Source organism: Python bivittatus, unplaced genomic scaffold (assembly GCF_059951505.1).
Source record: "Python bivittatus isolate LINGU-HERP-01145 unplaced genomic scaffold, Pbiv_v1 ctg000170_np1212, whole genome shotgun sequence".
Taxonomy (NCBI): domain Eukaryota; kingdom Metazoa; phylum Chordata; class Lepidosauria; order Squamata; family Pythonidae; genus Python; species Python bivittatus.
The window spans coordinates 1,930,500-1,949,707 of NW_028277039.1; the positions used below are offsets into that span (position 1 = coordinate 1,930,500).

The following is a 19,208-nucleotide window of genomic DNA, read 5'->3' on the forward strand; positions in this document are numbered from 1 at the left end:
CTCTTCCTCATCAAGCTCTCCACTCTGCGAGGGGGATGGGGAGGAAAAAAGCAATTTCTGTAGACAATCTCTCCTTTTGCCTGACTCTTTCCCACTGCTAGCAAGATTGCATTGCTTTTGATGTACAGAAGAGCAAACAGCTTACTCTCTTGAAATCTCCTCTCCAACCTCTCCACTCTGCGGGGGGAGGGTAAGGGTCAGGCAAGGGAGAGATTGCCTACAGAAATCGCTTGCCCACCCCCACCCCCAGCAGTGCAGAGAGACTGGAGAGAAAGTGATTTCAAGAGAGTACTGTAAGCTGTTTGCACAGCATGCCTGTGGCTCCCAGCCCTGGGCTGCCAGTGCGATCACACTGCTTTTGATGTGTAGAAGACCAAACAGCTTAGTTTCTTGAAATCCCTTTCTCTCCATCAATCTGCTCTGCAAGGGGGAAAAAAAGAAAAAACCCACAGGTCAGGCACAGGATAACACATACTGACTGTAATGGCAATCATGTGATTGAGGGACATGTGACTAAGGTCATAAATGGTCTATAAAGTTATTTTCTCAGCACCGTCATAACTTCGAACAGTCGCTGAACAAATGGTTGGTAAGCCAGGACTACCTGTACTTTGATGTTACTTACTACCAAGCTGGAGTCTACTGCTAGTGTCCGACACTGGTTTCTGATTACTGGCTTGTTTGGGAGCAGAATGCCAGAAGGTCCATGTTTGAATGCAACATTAAATTCTTTCTTCCTGGAAAGTTTCTAGTCACTGTAGCTGCACCCACTGAGAGAAGAAGCCAAGAGAAGAAGCCAAGAAATCAGGCAGTGTGGACGGACCCACCACCGTGAATAAGAAACAATTCTTTTCAAATCCAAGTTATCATTTTGCATGAATATGGTCATTGTGCTAAAGTATTTCTTTTCTGCATAAATGAACAACCAATATATACATTTCTCAAATAACTTAGTTTATCATTTTGGAATACTGGTAACTCAGAAAATAATATCATGCTTATTTTCAGACTTATTACTATTCATTAACAAACTATTTATTGTTTTTATAGAGTATTTAAATAAAGATCCTCTAAAACATTTTTAACATTGTTAAATCTACCGTGACATTTAGCTGAAAGTCTGAGAGAAAAAAGCAAGAGGCAAATGATCCAAAAAGCTACTACAAAATGAATAAGGCAAAATCATGATCAAGTTTCTTCTTTTTTACTGATACAGTTTTGCATTGCTTACTGAAATGAATTTGCACCTGTTCTCATATATTCTGATTTATTTATCATTTCTACATTTCTCACATGTTTGATAACTGGTAACAATGTCTTCACTGTTTGAGCTCCATATATATTCAACTTTTTGAACAAGTTTATTAAGCTGAATCTGACCAAGTTAATTTTGCTCAACATTTCTATACCACACAAGAACATGACCTAAACTCATTAAGTATACCTTGGCCAATGGTTTTCTATAGCACTTCTTACCCAGATGATAGAACACAAATTACAGTTACCAACTATATATTCCAGTCTGATCCATCCTAGTAACTAGTATTTAATCTCTCGCAACCATTAAGTGGCAGACACTCCTCCTCTTACAAATAGACCATTGTCGAAAACAGTTCCCAACAACAACAATCCACAGAATTTAAAGGGATCTGTAGAGTCTTGCTAGTGGGCACCATGATGTCTCTAAACAATCTTCAAATTTTAAAAAATAAATAGTCCAGATCACAAGATCTCAGGAGCTTTGGGCCATTTAATTTAAAATATTTATTTATTTATTTATTTATTTAGTTAGTTAGTTAGTTAGTTAGTTAGTTATTGGAGGTATATCCACAACATCACAGACAGTTGTCCCCTGCAACCACCAGCTGACCTCTGAAATCTTGTTTCTGCATTTACTCACACTACTCTATTACAGAACCCAAATTAAACAAGCTTGATTGTGTTTACCAACAATACTGTTCTGAATGGAAAAATTAGGAGATCGAAGATGGCAGCTGCCAGCAAATGCCGGTCATTGCGGCAGCATTGGGGGTTCTTGCGGTTTTGACCCCCCTCCCCTGGGGATTTTACCATCTTTTTGGGGTGGACTGGGTGCAAAGGAGACCGTGAGGGGGTTCTACCACCTTTGGTGTGTCGACTCGGGCACAATCCCTGGACAGAGTGGCAGGGCACTGGCAGAACGCGGTGGTGCGCGGTGGAGAGCAGCAGCCTTGGACAAGCCTCGGACGAGCTCCGGTGTGGCGCAGTTCCGTGTGGTGTAGCGGTGACTCTTTACAAGCCTTGAGATGGCATGGCGAACCCCAAGAGGCACCAGTGCAGTACGGCGAGCCTATTGAGCCCACCTTATCTCGGAGCTGCAGAGAGAGCCCTCGCAAAACCTCAGCATGGCCGGCGACCTATGGCGAGCCCTGAAACGTGTCCCCAGGGGGGTGCAACGAGCCGCAGTGAGTCCTGCTGAGCCCCGGTGCAGCGCAAGAAGACCTGGCAAGTTCCAGTACGCCACAGCAAACTACAACAGGCCCTGGCGCGGCACACCGAGCCCCAAGCCCAGCAAGCCCTGGATGCAGTATACCCAACCCCAGGTCCAGCAGGCACAACAGCCCTTATGTGGCACGGCTAGCCCTAGGGGGCCCTGGAGCAGTGCTGCAAGTTCCAGCGACCCCAGGGCTACATGTGCTTTAGTGAGCCCTGGAGCAATACAGCAAACTCCAGGGATGTGGGAACTTACAGACAGCTGGAGTCCTGGGAGCTTGGTGGTTTGGTGCAAGGACACTGGGTGGGTTGGGGAGGCCGAGGCTGTAGTGGACTTGTAGTCCAGCTGTGGAGGAAGATTGTTTGGCTCCGGAGGAATAGCCTGACAGGGGAGCAGCCAGACAGCATATGAAGCCAACAGCCTTTGGTTTTAAAACTGATGAACTGGGGATTAGAACATAGCCACCCCCATTTAAACCCCCCCTCCCAGTGTCAGTGGAGAACCGTAGGATCCCTCCAATGTGAGTCTAGGACTCCCTCCTGGGAGTGAGTCTGGGAGGGTGTCTGGGAGTGTATGAGGATGTGAGGATCCACCTTCTGGGTGAGAGACAGGAGATGTAAGTGAATGGGAAGCCTGCCCTGCCAACTAGTGACAGAGGTTGTGCAGGGGTGCAGAGTGTAATAGTAGTGTAAGCTCTGGGGGGGTCCCAGCCGGCGCTGAGAGCGTGAGCTGGTGAGCGGGCAGGATCTTCCCTCACCTGGGAGTGTGTGATGGAATGATTTGGTGAAGGCCACGCTCGGGGAGAGCAGCATTTCCTTAGCCCCCAGAAACAGCATGGGAAGGTGAAGAGGATGAGACTGGCACCACCCTAAGGAATTCGCAGTGTTTTCTTGCTGGCTTGGGAAGTTTAGATTTAGTATGGCGAGATTCTGTCTTGTAGGTGGAAGCTAATAAATGCTATAGAACTATATCTGTACTGTCTCGTGGAGTTCTTTGGGCTGAACCTGACAGAGTGTCTGGTTCTGAATGAAGATGTCTGATTGGGAGGAGGGACCTTTACCCTAGATTAGGGAACCCGGAGGTCTAGGAATGGAGGTACTTGGGCCCGGAACCCCAGGGACTATGTGGTGGACTACACTATCAAGGTGGTGATGGGTAGCAGAAAATATTGCAGGAGCTGGAGGGCAGGCCATCTTTGGGGAAGACGCCCCTGGTGTGTTACTGGTGGCGAGTTCCGGCCCTCCTGGCTTATCCCCAGGCCTTGGTCAACAGGTCTGTAAGGGCCCTGGCTTTCGGCCGCTGCTGCCTAATGCCAGGTTGGTTAACAAGGAGGCCCCCCTCATATGAGACTTGATCACCAAGAAGGGGGTAGACCCCGCATGCATTACCGAGACCTGGCTGGGGCCTGAGGGGGGGTCCCCCTCTCGGAAATGTGCCCAGCTGGGTTCACGGTGTGGCATCACCCAAGATGCCAGGGCGGGGGAGGAAGGGTGGCTATTATCATCCGGGACTCTCTGTGGCCTTCAGGGCATTGCTCCCCAAGTTTCTGGGTGTGAGACACTGTTCTTTAGGTTGGGTTCTCGTGAACAGTTGGGAGTTCTGCTACTGAACCAGCCTCCCTGGTGCATGGCAGCCTCCCTGCCTGAGCTGCTGGAGGCCATCTCGAGGCTGGTGGTGGAGTTCCCCAGGCTTACGGTTCTGGGGGACTTCAACCTGCCATCCCTGGGACAATCCTCGGAGGTGGCTTGGGATTTCATAACTACCATGGCAGCCGTGGGCCTGTCTCAAATTGTGCGGGGCCCAACCTGAGACAGTGGTCACATGCTGGATTTGGTCTTCTTGACAGAGCAATGGCAAAATGATCTGAAGGGAGATTTACAGCTTTCCCCATTGTCATGGTCAGATGTCCTGGTAACCCTGAGTTTCTCCCATGCCACCCCCCTCCGCAGGGAGGCAGGACCTATGCAACTGGTCCACCCCCAGTCTCTGATGGGCCCGTTAGGGTTTCAGAGGGAGCCGGGGGGTATTCCCATGGATCTGCTACATGATCCAGTGGAGGCCTTGGCTGCTGCCTGGAATAGGGAGGTGGCTGGGGCCTTGGACAGGATTGTGCCTATGAGACCTCTGTTGCCACATCGGTCCCAATACTCCCCGTGGTTTATGGAGGAGTTGAGGGTCAAGAGGGTCAAGAGACGTCTAGTGCACCAGTGAAGGAAGACAAAGATTGAATCCGACCAAACACAGGTTAGAGCTGCTATCAAGGCCTACATTGTGGCGATAAGACGGCGAAGAGCCAATGCTTCTCTGCTGTTATCACGTCCGCAGAATGCCGCCCGGCGGCCCTGTTCAGGATCACTAAGTCCCTCCTTGGTAAGGGGGATGTGGGGGTTCATTTGCAGGGCTGCATGGAGGAATTTTCAGAGCATTTGCAGGACAAAGTTGCTCGGATTCTTTCCAAGTTAGACTCCGAACGTGGGGCAGGGTCTGGGGAGATACCGGGGGACCGTTCTTACCCAGTTATCTGGGAACAGTTTGATCCTATTGATCCTGAGGAAGTGGACAGGATCCTGGGGACTGTGAACTTGCCATCCTGACCCATGCCCTTCCTGGCTGGTGAAAGCAGCTCGGGAGGTGACATGCGGTTGGATCCAGGCGATGGTTACTACATCCTTGCAGGAGGGAGTGTTTCCAGCTGCCTTTAAGGAGACGTTGGTGCATCCCCTCTTCAAGGAACCCTCCCTGGATCCTACTGTACTAGACAATTTCCGTCCAGTCTCCCACCTCCCTGTTGGGAAAGGTGGTTGAGAGAGTGGTGGCATCACAGCTCCAAAGGGTTCTGGAGGAAACGGATTATCTGGATCCCTTCCAGTCAGCTTTCAGGCCCGATTATGGAACGGAAATGGCATTGGTCGCACTTATGGATGATCTCTGGCAGGAGTGGGATGGTGGAAGTGCGACCATCCTTGCTCTCCTTGATCTCTCAGTGGCTTTCGATACTGTCAACCATGGTATCCTGTTGGGACGGCTCAGGGAATTGGGGGTGGGCGGCATGGTCTTGTGCTGGTTCACCTCCTTTCTTCAGGGCCAATCCCAATCGGTGGTGATAGGGAGCGAGAAGTCCCATCCTCGGCCCCGCCTCTGGGGGGTGCCGCAGGGTTCGGTTCTCTCTCTGCTCCTTTTCAACATGTACGTGAAACCGCTGGGTGAGATCATCCGCCCCTGGAGGTGAGATTGGCCCCCTCACTCCTGGCCTTCCGGAGGGCTTTGAAGACCTGGTTCTGCCACTTGGCCTGGGGTGGGAATACTTCAAGCATAGGGATGGCTAGCCCCATAGAGACCTGCTATCTTCAGCCCCAGATCCTTCATCTTCTTGGACTCTCTTCCTCTTTTTTAATAATGTTTTTAAAATTTTTATGTTTTATGTCTTTGTATGTATTTATGGTTTTAATGTTTTGTGTGAACTGCCCAGAGTCCCCCACTGGGGGGAGATGGGCAGGGGAGAAATTTAATAAATAAATTCTATAAAAGGCCAGCAAGTCCATTTCAATCACTTCCAGGACTCCTTGTTCTTCTTTACGCTGCAGAGAGTTCTTAAGGACATTGGCTGTACATTTGGGGTGGTTGTCCTACTGCAGAATAAATTTGGGGCCAATCACGCGCCTCCCTGATGGTATGGCATGATGGGTAAGTATCTACCTGTATTTCTCAGCATTGAGACACCATTGATCCTGACCAAATCTCCAACTCCATTTGCAGAAATGCAGCCTGAAATGTGCAAGGAACTTCTATCATGCTTCACTTTTGCCTGCAGACACTCGTTATTGTACCGCTCTCCAGCCCTTCAATGAATAAAATGCCTCCTGCTACAGCCAAATATTTCAGATTTTGACTCATCAGTCCAGCACACCTGCTGCCATTTTTCTGCACCCCAGTTCCTATGTTTTTGTGCATAGTTGAGTCGCTCAGCCTTGTTTCCACATCGGAGGTATGGCTTTTTGGCTGCAATTCTTCCATGAAGACCACTTCTGGCTAGACTTCTCCAGACAGTAGATGGATGTACCTGGGTCCCACTGGTTTCCACCAGTTCTGTGCTGATGGCACTGCTGGACATCTTCCAATGTCGAAGAGAAGTAAGCATGATGTGTCCTCCATCTGCTGCATTAAGTTTCCTTGGCCGACTGCTGCATCTACGGTCCTCAATGTTGCCCGTTTCTTTGTGCTTCTTCAAAAGAGCTCAAACAGCACATCTTGAAACCCCAGTCTGCTTTGAAATGTTTGCCTGGGAGAGACCTTGCTGATGCAGTAGAACTACCTTGTGTCTTGTTGCTGTGCTCAGTCTTGCCATGGTGCATGACCTGTGACGTGAACCTATCTTCCACAACCTTGCCTTAGTAGCAGAGTTTGGCTGTTCCTCACCCAGTTTTAAGCCTCCTAGACAGCTGTTTCTGTTTCAGTTAATGACTGTGTTTCAACCTACATATGAAATTGATGATCATTAGCACCTGCTTGGTGTAATTGGTTAATCATACACCTGACTCCAATCCTGCAAGATCCCTGACTTTGTGCAAGTGTACAAAGTGTGCAAGTGTAAGAATTGATGCTGGTTTGAAGCCAAAGGGTAGTCACACCAAATGTTGATTTGATTTAGATTTCTCTTGTTTGATCACTTTGCATTTTATAAATTGATAAACAATTACATGTTTTTGAAAGCATTCTTACTTTACAGCATTTTTTCACACCTGCCAAAAAGCTTAAACTTTAGTCCTTTCTTATAGTGTCCCACCACTATCACCTTCCTGTCTTCTCCCAGAAATATCTTCAATATTTTCTCTTCATCTCTTCCCAGGAATGGCCTTACTGATGCAATACTTTCCTTTTGCAAACCCAAAATAAAATCTTTCCAGATCACTCTTCTCCATTATCTGTATCTCTGTTACCTGTCCCCTTTGAACATTATAACATCAATTGATTCCATTTGTAATTCAATTCTAACATCTTTTCCATATCATCTTTTGGGCATCTCAAATCCATATTTAAATCCACAACTTCTTTATTCATATCACCTTCATAGTCCAACAGTTTTTTGAACTCCAATTCCACATTTGGTTCATTCTCCACCTTTTTTCCAAAGTTAATCATCTTATCCGCTCTTTCCTCTATCTTTTTTTCAAGGGACTTAAATCTAGCTCCTAGTTCATCAAACATTGACTGGAGTAGACTTAAGTTGTTTTATCTTCTAGCAGCTGCTCCAAGGGACCTCTTTTAGGCATTTCTTCTTTTTGTTTTTTGTTTTCTTTCCCCTTATACAAGTAAAATGTATAGTCAGATATAGTTAATTACAAGTGAAAGTAAACTGCAGTTCACGCCCTCTAGTGCCTTTCAAGCTGAAATGGCAGTTGTGTGTGCTGAGCTTCAAAGGGATCACATAGGAATCACGTTATAGTCTAGCTCTGTTTCTAAAGCCCCCTCAATCACCGGACAGAATTGAACAAAACAAGAAACTTTCCCATAGAACAGATAAACCTTGTTGCTGTAGATGGAGTTTCGTGAAAAAATAAACTTTTAACAAATAAATCTTCCTTTTTCACTATAAGTAGATTTTAAGTCTCTTTTAAACTCCACTTCTCCAGCTTTTTGCAAATTAATCAGCTTAATTTAAAACTCTATTTCTCCATTTAAAAATATAGTTCCAAAAATAAGGATAAGCCCCAAGAGATTTACTTATCTGTTGTGAAGGAAAGTCTCTCTTAAGCTGAAAAATAGTTACAGATCAAAGTGTTTAAGAAATGGGAATTGGTTGGCTCTAATGTCCATTAAAGGCTGCACCACAGCAGTGAACGGAGGTGGTTCCCCTGCCTCCCAACCACGCAACTCAAGAACCGTTTGCAGAGGCTTCAGTCTCCGCAATCAACCTTCAAAGAATGGCTGTCAGGAGACCAAATGGGTCAATTTCCTTGCTTCTTCCTTTATCTGGAGCAAGCTGGGCAGCCAGCACTTGCTGCCAGCCACCAATCCAGCTGTGGTGTCATCTCTCCCTGTTGCGAAGAGGTGTTTAAACCGCCATGTTCCCATCAGAAGTCCAATAAAGCCTTTTTTCCACGCTCTCTAAAGCCTTTTTTCCACGCTCTCTAAAGCCTGTTGCTTTGATTGAAGAACTTGAAAAAATTCTTTTGGAATAATGAATAATTTAAACTAAAATACCATATATTGAAAATCTAATGATGTAACTTCTAACTGTAGATTTTAGATATCAAAATGACAAGTCCTCTTGAAATTATGGCCCGAGAACTTAATTTGTCAGGTGTTAAAAAGGTCATGAGTAGTTTCAAAACTTTGACATTTTTTCACATTAACCTAATTCACATATAGTTTATTGAATGGATCAATGATTAACCACAGCTTCTTGAATTGATTAAGCTATAATTGATTAGATATAGACAGTACATTAAGCATTAGTCACTTTTAAGGACTACAATTATATGTGTATTAGATTATCTCCCAGATGAATACTGTACACTTTAGATAACTCTCTCTCACACACACCTCCCTCTCTGGTAAAGTACCTATTCCATATATAGAAGGGTACCAGTTAGGGTGACCAATACCCTTTTTTTGTCTGAGGTGAAGGCAAAATAGTCTCCCCAGAAGGATATGGTATCAGTTAAGCCCTTCTTTAACATCAACAATGAGATAATATCTACTGAACTTGAGGGCAGCAAAAAATATAAGAATGATAGGGTAAGTTGATTTATTATGTGCCATCAAGTCATTTTCAACTCCTAGTGACCACATCAATAGATTGTCATGGAGAAAATCCATCCCTTAGTCTTTCAAGCCTTCCAACAGTACACTCATCGCAACTGTAACTGAGCCCATCCACCGTGCTGCTGGTCATCCTCTTTCCTTCCACCTTTCCCAGCATTAGAACCTTTTTCAGAGACCTAGGTCTTTGTATGACATGTCCAAAGAAGGATAATTTGAGCCTGGTCATTTGTGCCTCAAGTGAGAACTTTGGGTTGATTTGTTCGATGATTCATTGGTTTGTTTTTCTTGATAGGGCAAGTAGCCTGTTACAATAGCCTTGTCCTTCAATACTTGGTTTTGGTTCCAAAACCACCATTTGAGGAAAACACTATCATTCTATCTAGTAGAAAACTAGGCATGAGTATCAACTCAAGGCCATAGTAATATAATAAGCCTGTTAAAAGGCAACTTTCTTTATTCTTCTAATGAAGGGATGGGTAGCCAGTGACTCTTATGTAGCTACCTAGGCCCATTTTGGCACCTCCTGGAGTCTTCCATCATCATGCTGACAAAACGCTCATTTGTGGCATGATTTTTGTTGTTTTTTAATTAAATAAAGATACAGGTCTTGAAAGTAACCTAAACTTCCAAAGTATAAAAAAGAGCTGCCCTGCATTCTTGTGAAGCAAGCAAGAAAGAAACCAGAAGAATGAGATCAATGACAAAAAAATCACTCCTATTTAACCAGAACGAATCTTTATTGCAAAATTATCATTACCTTACTTCTCACCTATAATATCAAATAAGAAAATTAGAAACTAAAAGAGGAACATTGAAACTTAATCTGGATTTATCTTATTAACTGAATTTATATCCTTTGAAATCAACAGAGAAAAATGAGTTAAATTCCACTGATTAAAGCATTCAATAAAATAAAAATCAATTAAATAAAAAGATAAATAAATGCTTTTCTTGCTCAGATTTCAAAGGAAAAATTCTTTTGCATTGATTATGGATTTTCTTAGTCATACCAGTTTTTCACCACAAAATCCAATGTACTTTTACCATAAAATCAGAATATGAATCACTAGCGGTTTGACTAGATTAATCAGATTATATATTCAGCCATATATGCAAGGCAAAAATCTTGATTTAATTAGGTCAAGGTATTTTTTTAAAACCACAAAACCAAGTAACAAATTAATTACAAAGCTACACAAGTCAAGTTATTAGTTTCCACAAAGAAAATCATGTCACAAATTCTTATGACTGATCCCAAGTGTGCCATTTTGTTCAGGTTTAATATATTAAAGAACAGAAACTCTGTTTTTACCTTTTAGCTTCTCGGTCAAGGACAGAAAGCAGTCTGAACTACTAGAAAGTCCTACTTCTTGGACTACAGGAGGCAGGAACAAGACAGATCTTCCTCACTTATTCATAAATAAAAAATAACAAATTATTAGGTCAAGATGGTACCTATTCTGAAGTTCTTAAAAACATTTCTAACAAAAATATGTAAGGCATGGAAGCTGGCTGGGTGACTTTGGGCCAGTCCCTCTCCCTCAGCCCAACCCATCTCATATGGTTGTGGTTGTGGGGAAAATGGAAAGAAGGAGCATTATGTGTGCCACCTTGAGTTGTACTAAATAAAGTTAGGATATAAATCTAATAATAATAATACATTCCTAAAATTGTAACTGCTTAAACAGCAGGAAGCTGCCAAGAGGAATAGATCAGGGCTGAAGAAATCAAATGTTGGACTTTAAAATTATTTTGGAATGCAGAAATATTCACAGGATCATCTGCCTCTAACGTTCCTTCCTGTCTGGTAAGATCTGACAAGTTTGGCATCCTTTGGGTCCTGTCTATTGAACAATATCACCTATGGAACCCAGGAGGTGTACCTACTCATCATTATACCTGCTCTCTGCCACAGGTATTTTGGGAGGAGGGCAAGGTCCATATGGTCCCAACTCTGTTGTCCTTCCAGAAAGCCTTAAAGACCCGATTCTTCCTACAGGCACTGGGCCAGATCATTGTGTGAATCCAGTGAGATTTTGTCTGTTTAACTGTTGTAGTTGCCCCACTCCCCAGAAGGGACATTTCTATTACTGTCTTTTAATTGATTATTTTATTCATTTTAACAAATAATATAAACCATCAAGTGTCACATGTGAGTGGATGGCTATAGAAAGTGAAATCATAAATAAATGCATTTTTTTAAGAAGTTGACAGTTTGGAAGAAGGATCACGACTTGATATATGTCCATACCACTTTCAGATTGTGCATTTCCATGTTACTTTAATCACCTGAAAAACCTCTCAAACCTTTAGCTCTTAAAAAAAGTTTGCTTCCATCTTCTATTTTGGTATCCCCCCCCCCCCCCCGAAAAAAGGCAGTTGCAACTAGACTAGAATAGCAGAAGTATAACGAGAAGGCCTATAGTTCCAAATATCAGTTGATTTTTTTTTTCAGGAACAAGGAGCAATCATTGCTTATTTACTTCCTCACCTTTGCAGCCTTAGGCACAATCTAGCCATGACAACCTCTGACAGAATCTACTTTGAATGTGGTTTCTTACTGGAGTTCATATTAAAATAATTACTTCGGTAACATCTAATTCACTCTTTTTCATTTGTTTATCTCACATATGCAGGTTCTCTGGCTCTCCAAAGCCTTAGGAGCAGCCCTCTGAGTACCTTTCAAAGTTGCTACTGAATTATAATTCTTAATGTGAAAGAAGGGAAGCTATTAAATACAAGGAGAACAATCACATCTCACTATAGTTAATTTATATTAAAGTACATGTAAGTTAAATTACATAAAATAAATATAATTTCTATTCTAGCCCCTTTCACTTTTCAAAGACCAAGTACATGCATTTATACTCTTGCCTGATAACATTCTGAAAACTTTATAATAAGTATAAATTGAGATCAAATAGAATGATTCCCATATCTGGTAGACAGCAATTAAAGGATACAGTTTGTTCAAAAAGAATAGAAAAAAAAATAGAAAGAGTTGCACTGTATGTTCAAATAGCCACTGCTGATCAGAAATTCAAAAGCATGAACTTGGCAATGCTATATAGATATCTCAGTGAAAATAAATGGAATAACAAATAAAATCACACTGTTATTGGGGCATACTATCATCCACCCAACAAAGAGAAAATGTGGATGTTTTTCCAAAGCAAATTGCAGACCTTTCAAAGAGGCATGAAATTGTAATGATGGGAGAATTTAAATATCACAAAATCTGTTGGTCCATTCAGGAAATTCCTAACTTCTGACAACTTTCTCCTTCAGAGACAGAGGAAGATCAACTATCCTTGACTTGATACTAATCAACAAGGACGACATAGATGAGGTAGTGGAAGTAGCAAAGCAGTCTAGATTTTAAAGGAAACTAAAAATTAGTATTTTTAAATGTGCATCTTGAACTTCAAAAAAAAATTTTTTTTTAATGAACTTAGAGCAATGCCAAGTAGATTCTATGGTTAGGACAAGCTCAAGATGTGCAAGAGTTCCTAAAGAACAGTATCACAACAAAGCACAAATGCAAAATAGTCCAAAGAGATAGAAGAACAACAGACAAAGCCAAAAACTCAGTGAGATGCACATAGAGGAAATGGAAAAAGGACCAAGTCACAAAGAAGGAGTAAAGTCAGGTAACTCAGAATTATAGAGCTCATGTCAGGAAAATGAAAACTCAGAACTAGCTGAGGTTAGCAAATGATGCTAACAAGAAAGGCTTCTTTTAACGTAATCAAAATTAGCAAAGAAAAGAATAAGTATCCCACTGCTCAATGAAGATAGCAAAATGCTAGCAGGAAACAAAGAAAAGGCAGAGTTACCCAATTTCTTTTTTACTTCCATCTTCTACAAAAAGTATGTTGTAAAGAACAAGGTGAGAGATAGGACTAAAGCTTGAAATTGATATATTTGGTCATTGGTTAATAGCAGCAATTGGGACCAGAATTTGTCACTAAGTGATGCGGTCATACAATGGGATGTCCCATGACCACACTGCACAGCAACAGCAGTTCCAGCACTTCCCAGGTGCCATCATTAGGCGTCATTAAGTGGTCGCCATTTGTGACCTCCTGACGGCTTCACTGCCGACTTTGCTTATAGGAAGCCAGCAAGGAAAGCTGCTAATGTTGACCACATCAATGCGGCTCACTACAACATCATAATTGTGAGCCAGGCACCAAGTCCCCAGATAGCAATCACATGACCATGACCACAAGGATGCTGCAAAGCCCAGAACTTCAAGGATGACTCATTCAGCACCATCACAAGTTTGAACAGTTGCTGAACGAATGGTTGTTAAGTGAGGACAACCTGTAAAAATGGTCAGGGAATATGCTGAATTACAGGTAGCCTTTGTTTAGCAACTACAACTGGGACTGGCAATTCAGTCATTAAAGCAAAGCAGTCACTAAATGAAATTCATGTCACCGTGATTGTGCTTACGATTTTACTTCAGCTTTCCCTTGCTTTACAGTGTCAGAAGGATACAATCCCAAACATCCAAGTGAGTCCAAACAGCAGGCAAGGTTTCCAGAACTCAACTCACGAGGAAGCCAGGTAAAAAGGCAAATCTTATAGCCCTTTTTCCCCACTCCTCCACCCTTTGGAAAGCTCACCCTGGTACTGGAATAATTAGCAAGAAGAGAATTGATGTTTGTATTTACATTCATTGGAGAGGAAGGGATTACAAGAGAGTAAACAAGCTCACAATGGGGAATACACATCAAAAGGAATCCCACTGCTGTGAGCTACCAGCTGCTTAGGAGGCAAACAAAAGCCTTCAGTGTGAAACTGATTAGGATCTTGTCAATTTCAGGCAGCAGCTGTGAGCTGGCTAAGGTCACAGAGCTAAGCTTGTTAGCTTGCCCTTAGCGCTATTTAGAGAGGAGCTAGGCTGCTGAGAAAAGCAACTTAAGAAGAGATAACTTTTTAGGCAGTCTTTCTACTAGGCAAGGGAAAGAAAAAGAAAAAATATGGGTAAGGCACAGGGCAACACCTACTAACTGACTGTAATGGTGAACACATATCTGAGAGAGACCTTATGCTGTGAAGGTTGTAAATGTGGGCACTGGTCACAAAGTTACTTTTTCATTAATGTCATAACTCCAAACAGTCACTGTCCAAGGCAGTTGCTAAATGAGGGTTACCTCATCAAATCTCCAAGACCAGATGAATTACATCCTAAGATACTAAAAGAACTAGTTGATAGCCTGGAAACTCTTATTATTTTTTAGAAATACTAGAGAATTGATGAAGTGCCAGATGACTGGAGAGCAAACATCCCTATTTTCAAAAGAGAAATGTAAAAGAAACATTAAAAGGAACTACAGATCAGTCAGTCTGACATTGGTAACTGGAAGGTTTCTAGAGCTGATCACACAGAGTTTGGTTTAAAATCACCCAGAAAGTAATGTATTTAATCAAATGTACAAGAGTGAGATGGGGATATGTGGCTTGATAACAGTACTTGTGAAAAACATGTTAGAACAGCAGCATGATGCACCTGTGAAAAATCCAAGTTTAAGGCTGCATCAACAGAAGCATAAATTCCAAATAATAAGCACCAATTGTTTTACTATATTCTGCTTTGGTCAGATGCCACCTCAAATGCCATTTTCTGAGCACCACATTTTGAAAGGACTCAGAGAAAGTACTGTAGAATGTGTTCAGAGAAGGTTGTTGTTGTTCAATTGTTGTGTCCAACTCTTCGTGACCCCATGAACCATATCACGCCAGGCCTTCCTGTCCTTCATGTAAGGTTTACCCCGTTCGTCTAGAGAAACTCTGACACGTGTGTTCAACAAAGAAGTTTACTCAAGCGTAACATACATAATTACAGACAAAGGCAGAACTGGCTTGGCACATTTTTCAATTCAATTTATAGTTCCCCTGTTCCCGCGCTTTGTCCCGTTGCTATGTTACAAATCACCCACGGTAATTCTCCCCTTCGCCGAAATGGCAGATTCAGTTCAGTTCTTTTGTCCTTGATTGCTTTTTCCCCTGCTGCCAGCACCGTGCCTCGTTAGTTCTTTCTGTTGCGTGCAAAGCTGGGTTTTTCCTAACCACGCACTTATCGCTTTGCCGCTCGCCGCTGCTCAACCCTTTGTCCGCGGCACTCGAGGCTAATGGGCGCCAATTCAAACCATCTGCTCTGCGGTTTCAGTTAAGTGGTCCCAGCTGGCCCATTAATCAGTCTGCAGTTTTCACTTCCCCTTTTTGCCTTGCTGCACTCAGGCGGTGAAACTGACTCAGCGTGGCTGGCCAAGTCCCTAGCCGTGCCGCGCCGGCTGAATCTGACACTTCACTGCCTCCCTGAGTTGGCTCAGTTTCATGCTCATTGCTTCAGTGATGCTATCTAACCATCTCATCCTCTGCCGTCCTCTTCTCCTTTTGCCTTCAATCTTCCCCAGCATCAGGGTCTTTTCCAAAGAGTCCTCTCTTCGCATTAGGTGACCAAAGTATCTGAGCTTGAGCTTAATTATCAGTCCTTCCAATGAGCAGTCAGGGTTGATTTCCTTTAAGATTGACTGGTTTGACCTCCTAGCGGTCCAGGGGACTCTTAAGAGTCTTCTCCAGCACCACAGTTCAAAGGCATCAATTCTTCGGCGCTCAGCCTTCTTTATGGTCCAGCTCTCACAGCCATACATTACTGCTGGAAAAACCATACCTTTGATTATGCGGATCTTTGTCGGCAAGGTGATGTCTCTGCTTTTTAATGTGCTATCTAAGTTTCCCATAGCTTTCCTCCCAAGGAGCAAGCATCTTTTAATTTCATGGCTGCAGTCTCCGTCTGCGGTGATCTTGGAGCCCAAATAAATGAAGTCTGTTACTGCTTCCATTTCTACCCCTTCTATTTGCCAGGAATTGATGGGTCCAGATGCCATGATCTTATTTTTTTTAATGTTAAGTTTCAAGCCGGCTTTTGCACTCTCCTCTTTCACCCTCATCAAGGGGCTCTTTAGTTCTTCTTCACTTTCTGCCATTAGGGTGGTATCTTCTGCATATCTGAGATTGTTGATGTTTCTCCCTGCAATCTTAATTCCAGCTTGTGATTCTTCCAGCCTGGCTCAGAGAAGGAGAGGGGGAATAATCAGGGAATTAGCAACTAGGCCCTATGAAGAAGGATTGAAGGACTTGGATGTGTTTACCCTTGAAGGAAAAAAAAAGGGAGATAATAGCACTCTTTAAAAAGCCCTGAAAGGATGTCTTACAGAATGAGGTCAAGACCTATCCTAATTCCAGAATAAAGAACACTGAAAAACAGATGAAAATAACAGGAAGGCACTTTCTAACTGAATGTTAGAAAATGTTCCTAAGAATAGCAGCAGTTCAACAGAGAGATCAACCACCCAAAGAGGTTGTCGTGAAGCAGAAAGGTAGGATGAAGCAGAGACTGGACGGCAAGGTGCCTCCATAGAAGGCCAGATGCCAGACACAAAGGAGCACAGGATACAAAAGCATAGTTCTTATAATTTTAATTTGGGTAATTTCTTAAGTTCTTCTACTGACAAAGCTGTCTACTATAACCCAAAAGTTTCAATATCTTGCCTTCTGAGTATTTTTTTTTTATAATAACTATAATTAAAAAAAAAAGAACAGTAAAAACTAACAAGAATATTAAGAAAAAGAAGAAAAAAGAAATTGGAATAAAAGAGAACAGTAAAGCTCAAGGGTGCAGAAAAAAGAAGAGAAAAAAGAAAAAAAGGATTGACTTCCAACCCTCCTTGCAACAGATATGTAACAATATACATTAAACTCTTGCTCTAAATTAACATAACTTCCATTATTTCTATTAACCGATATTATTTCTCATCAAATCCATTCAACATAATTTCATTTTTTTTTGTTTCCTGCAAAAAGTCCAAAAAAGGTTTCCAGTTAGCATAAAAATTACACAATGTCTTATTATGAATCAAAGCCATTAATTTCACCATCTCAGCCAAATCCACCAGCTTCACCATGCATTCTTCACAACTTCAGTTTTGACATAATTAATACCTAGTTTTGACACTTAATATCCAAATAAGCTGATAACACTTGCAAACTGCATCATAAATCCACCAGGATTAGTGGCAAAGTCACAGCATTGTCAGCACATGAAAGGATAGGCATGTGTTTACTTATCGAGAACAGAAGATGGCATTCATTTTTTGGTGGAGCTTATGCAATGAAATATAAAAATTAACAAGGATGTAAGTTTCCACTCTTATTTAGCACCTTTTTGGATAGGAATTGGGTTGGACAAGCCTCCATGATCGTTGCTAGATTATGTAAAACAATCTAATGTCACTAGTCTTGTAAGTAAAATCAAAACCTCCCAGTGTGAAAAAATACATCAGCCAGACTAGTTACACTTCCCACTGTATGGTAGTAATTGTTGTTGTTGTTGTTTAGTCGTTAAGTCGTGTCCGACTCTTCGTGACCCCATGAACCACATTGTGCCAGGCCTTCCTGTCCTTCACTGCCTCCCTGAGTTTGCTCAGTTTCATGCTCATTGCTTCAGTGATGCTATTTAACCATCTCATCCTCTGCCGTCCTCTTCTCCTTTTGCCTTCAATCTTTCCCAGCATCAGGTTCTTCTCCAAAGAGATCTCTCTTCCCATTAGGTGACCAAAGTATCTGAGCTTGAGCTTCATTATTGATCCTTCCAATGAGCAATCAGGGTTGATTTCCTTTAAGATTGACTGGTTTGACCTCCTAGCAGTCCAGGGGACTCTCAAGAGTCTTCTCCAGCACCACAGTTCAAAGGCATCAATTCTTTGGCGCTCAGCTTTCTTTATGGTCCAGCTCTCACAGCCATACATTACTACTGGAAAAACCATACCTTTGACTATGTGGATCTTTGTTGGCAAACTGACGTCTCTGCTTTTTAATATGCTATCTAGGCTTGCCATAGCTTTCCTCCCAAGGAGCAAGCGTCTTTTAATTTCATGGCTGCAGTCTCTGTCTGCGGTGCATCAAATGACCAAATAAATGAAGTTTGTTACTGCTTCCATTTCTACCCCTTCTATTTGCCAGGAATTGATGGGTCCAGATGCCATGATCTTGGTTTTTTTAATGTTGAGTTTCAAGCCAGCTTTCGCACTCTCCTCTTTCACCCTCATCAAGAGGCTCTTTAGTTCTTCTTCACTTTCTGCCATGAGGGTGGTATCGTCTGCATATCTGAGGTTGTTGATGATTCTCCCTGCAATCTTAATTCTGGTTTGTGATTCTTCCAGCCTGGCATTTCTCATGATGTACTCTGCATATAGGTTAAATAAGCAGGGTGACAGTATACAGCCTTGTCGTACACCTTTCCCTATTTTGAACCAATCGGTTGTTCCACGACCGGTTCTAACTGTTGCTTCTTGGCCCGCATACAGATCTCTCAGGAGACAGGTAAGGTGGTCTGGTACTCCCATCTCTTTAAGAATTTGCCACAGTTTGTTGTGATCCACACAATCGAAGGCTTTTGCATAGTCAATGAAGCAGAAGTAGATGTTTTTCTGGAACTCTCGTGCTTTCTCCATGATCCAGCGAATGTTGGCAATTTGATCTCTAGTTCCTCTGCCTCTTCGAAACCCAGCTTGTATATCCGGTAGTTCTCGGTTCACGTACTGCTGAAGCCTAGCTTGTAGGATTTTGAGCATAACCTTGCTAGCATGTGAAATGAGTGCAATTGTGCGATAGTTTGAGCATTCTTTGGCATTGCCCTTCTTTGGAATTGGAATGTAAACTGACCTTTTCCAATCCCATGGCCACTATTGCGTTTTCCAAACTTGCTAGCATATTGAGTGCAGCACTTTAACACCATCGTCTTTTAGTATTTTAAATAACTCAGCTGGAATACTGTCATCTCCACTAGCTTTATTGTTAGCAATGCTTCCTAAGGCCCACTTGACTTCACTCTCTAGGATGTCTGGCTCAAGGTCAGTGATCACACCAGCGTGGACATCAGGGACATTAAGATCTTTCT

At 42.6% G+C, this 19,208-nt stretch overlaps 1 protein-coding gene across 3 annotated transcripts in view; it reads right to left on the minus strand.

Annotated features, from left to right (window-relative positions):
• The window catches only part of GARRE1 (granule associated Rac and RHOG effector 1), a 144,600-nt gene that overhangs the window by 95,199 nt on the left and 30,193 nt on the right, over positions 1 to 19,208 (minus strand). Inside the window, exon 2 of one of the 3 annotated variants that reach the window (XM_088135503.1) lies at positions 10,551 to 10,647. The exons of the other annotated variants lie outside the window; for them this stretch is intronic. The gene's annotated coding sequence lies outside the window, so the exon portion shown is untranslated. The remainder of the gene's footprint in view (positions 1 to 10,550; positions 10,648 to 19,208) is intronic. 3 annotated transcript variants of the gene reach the window in all.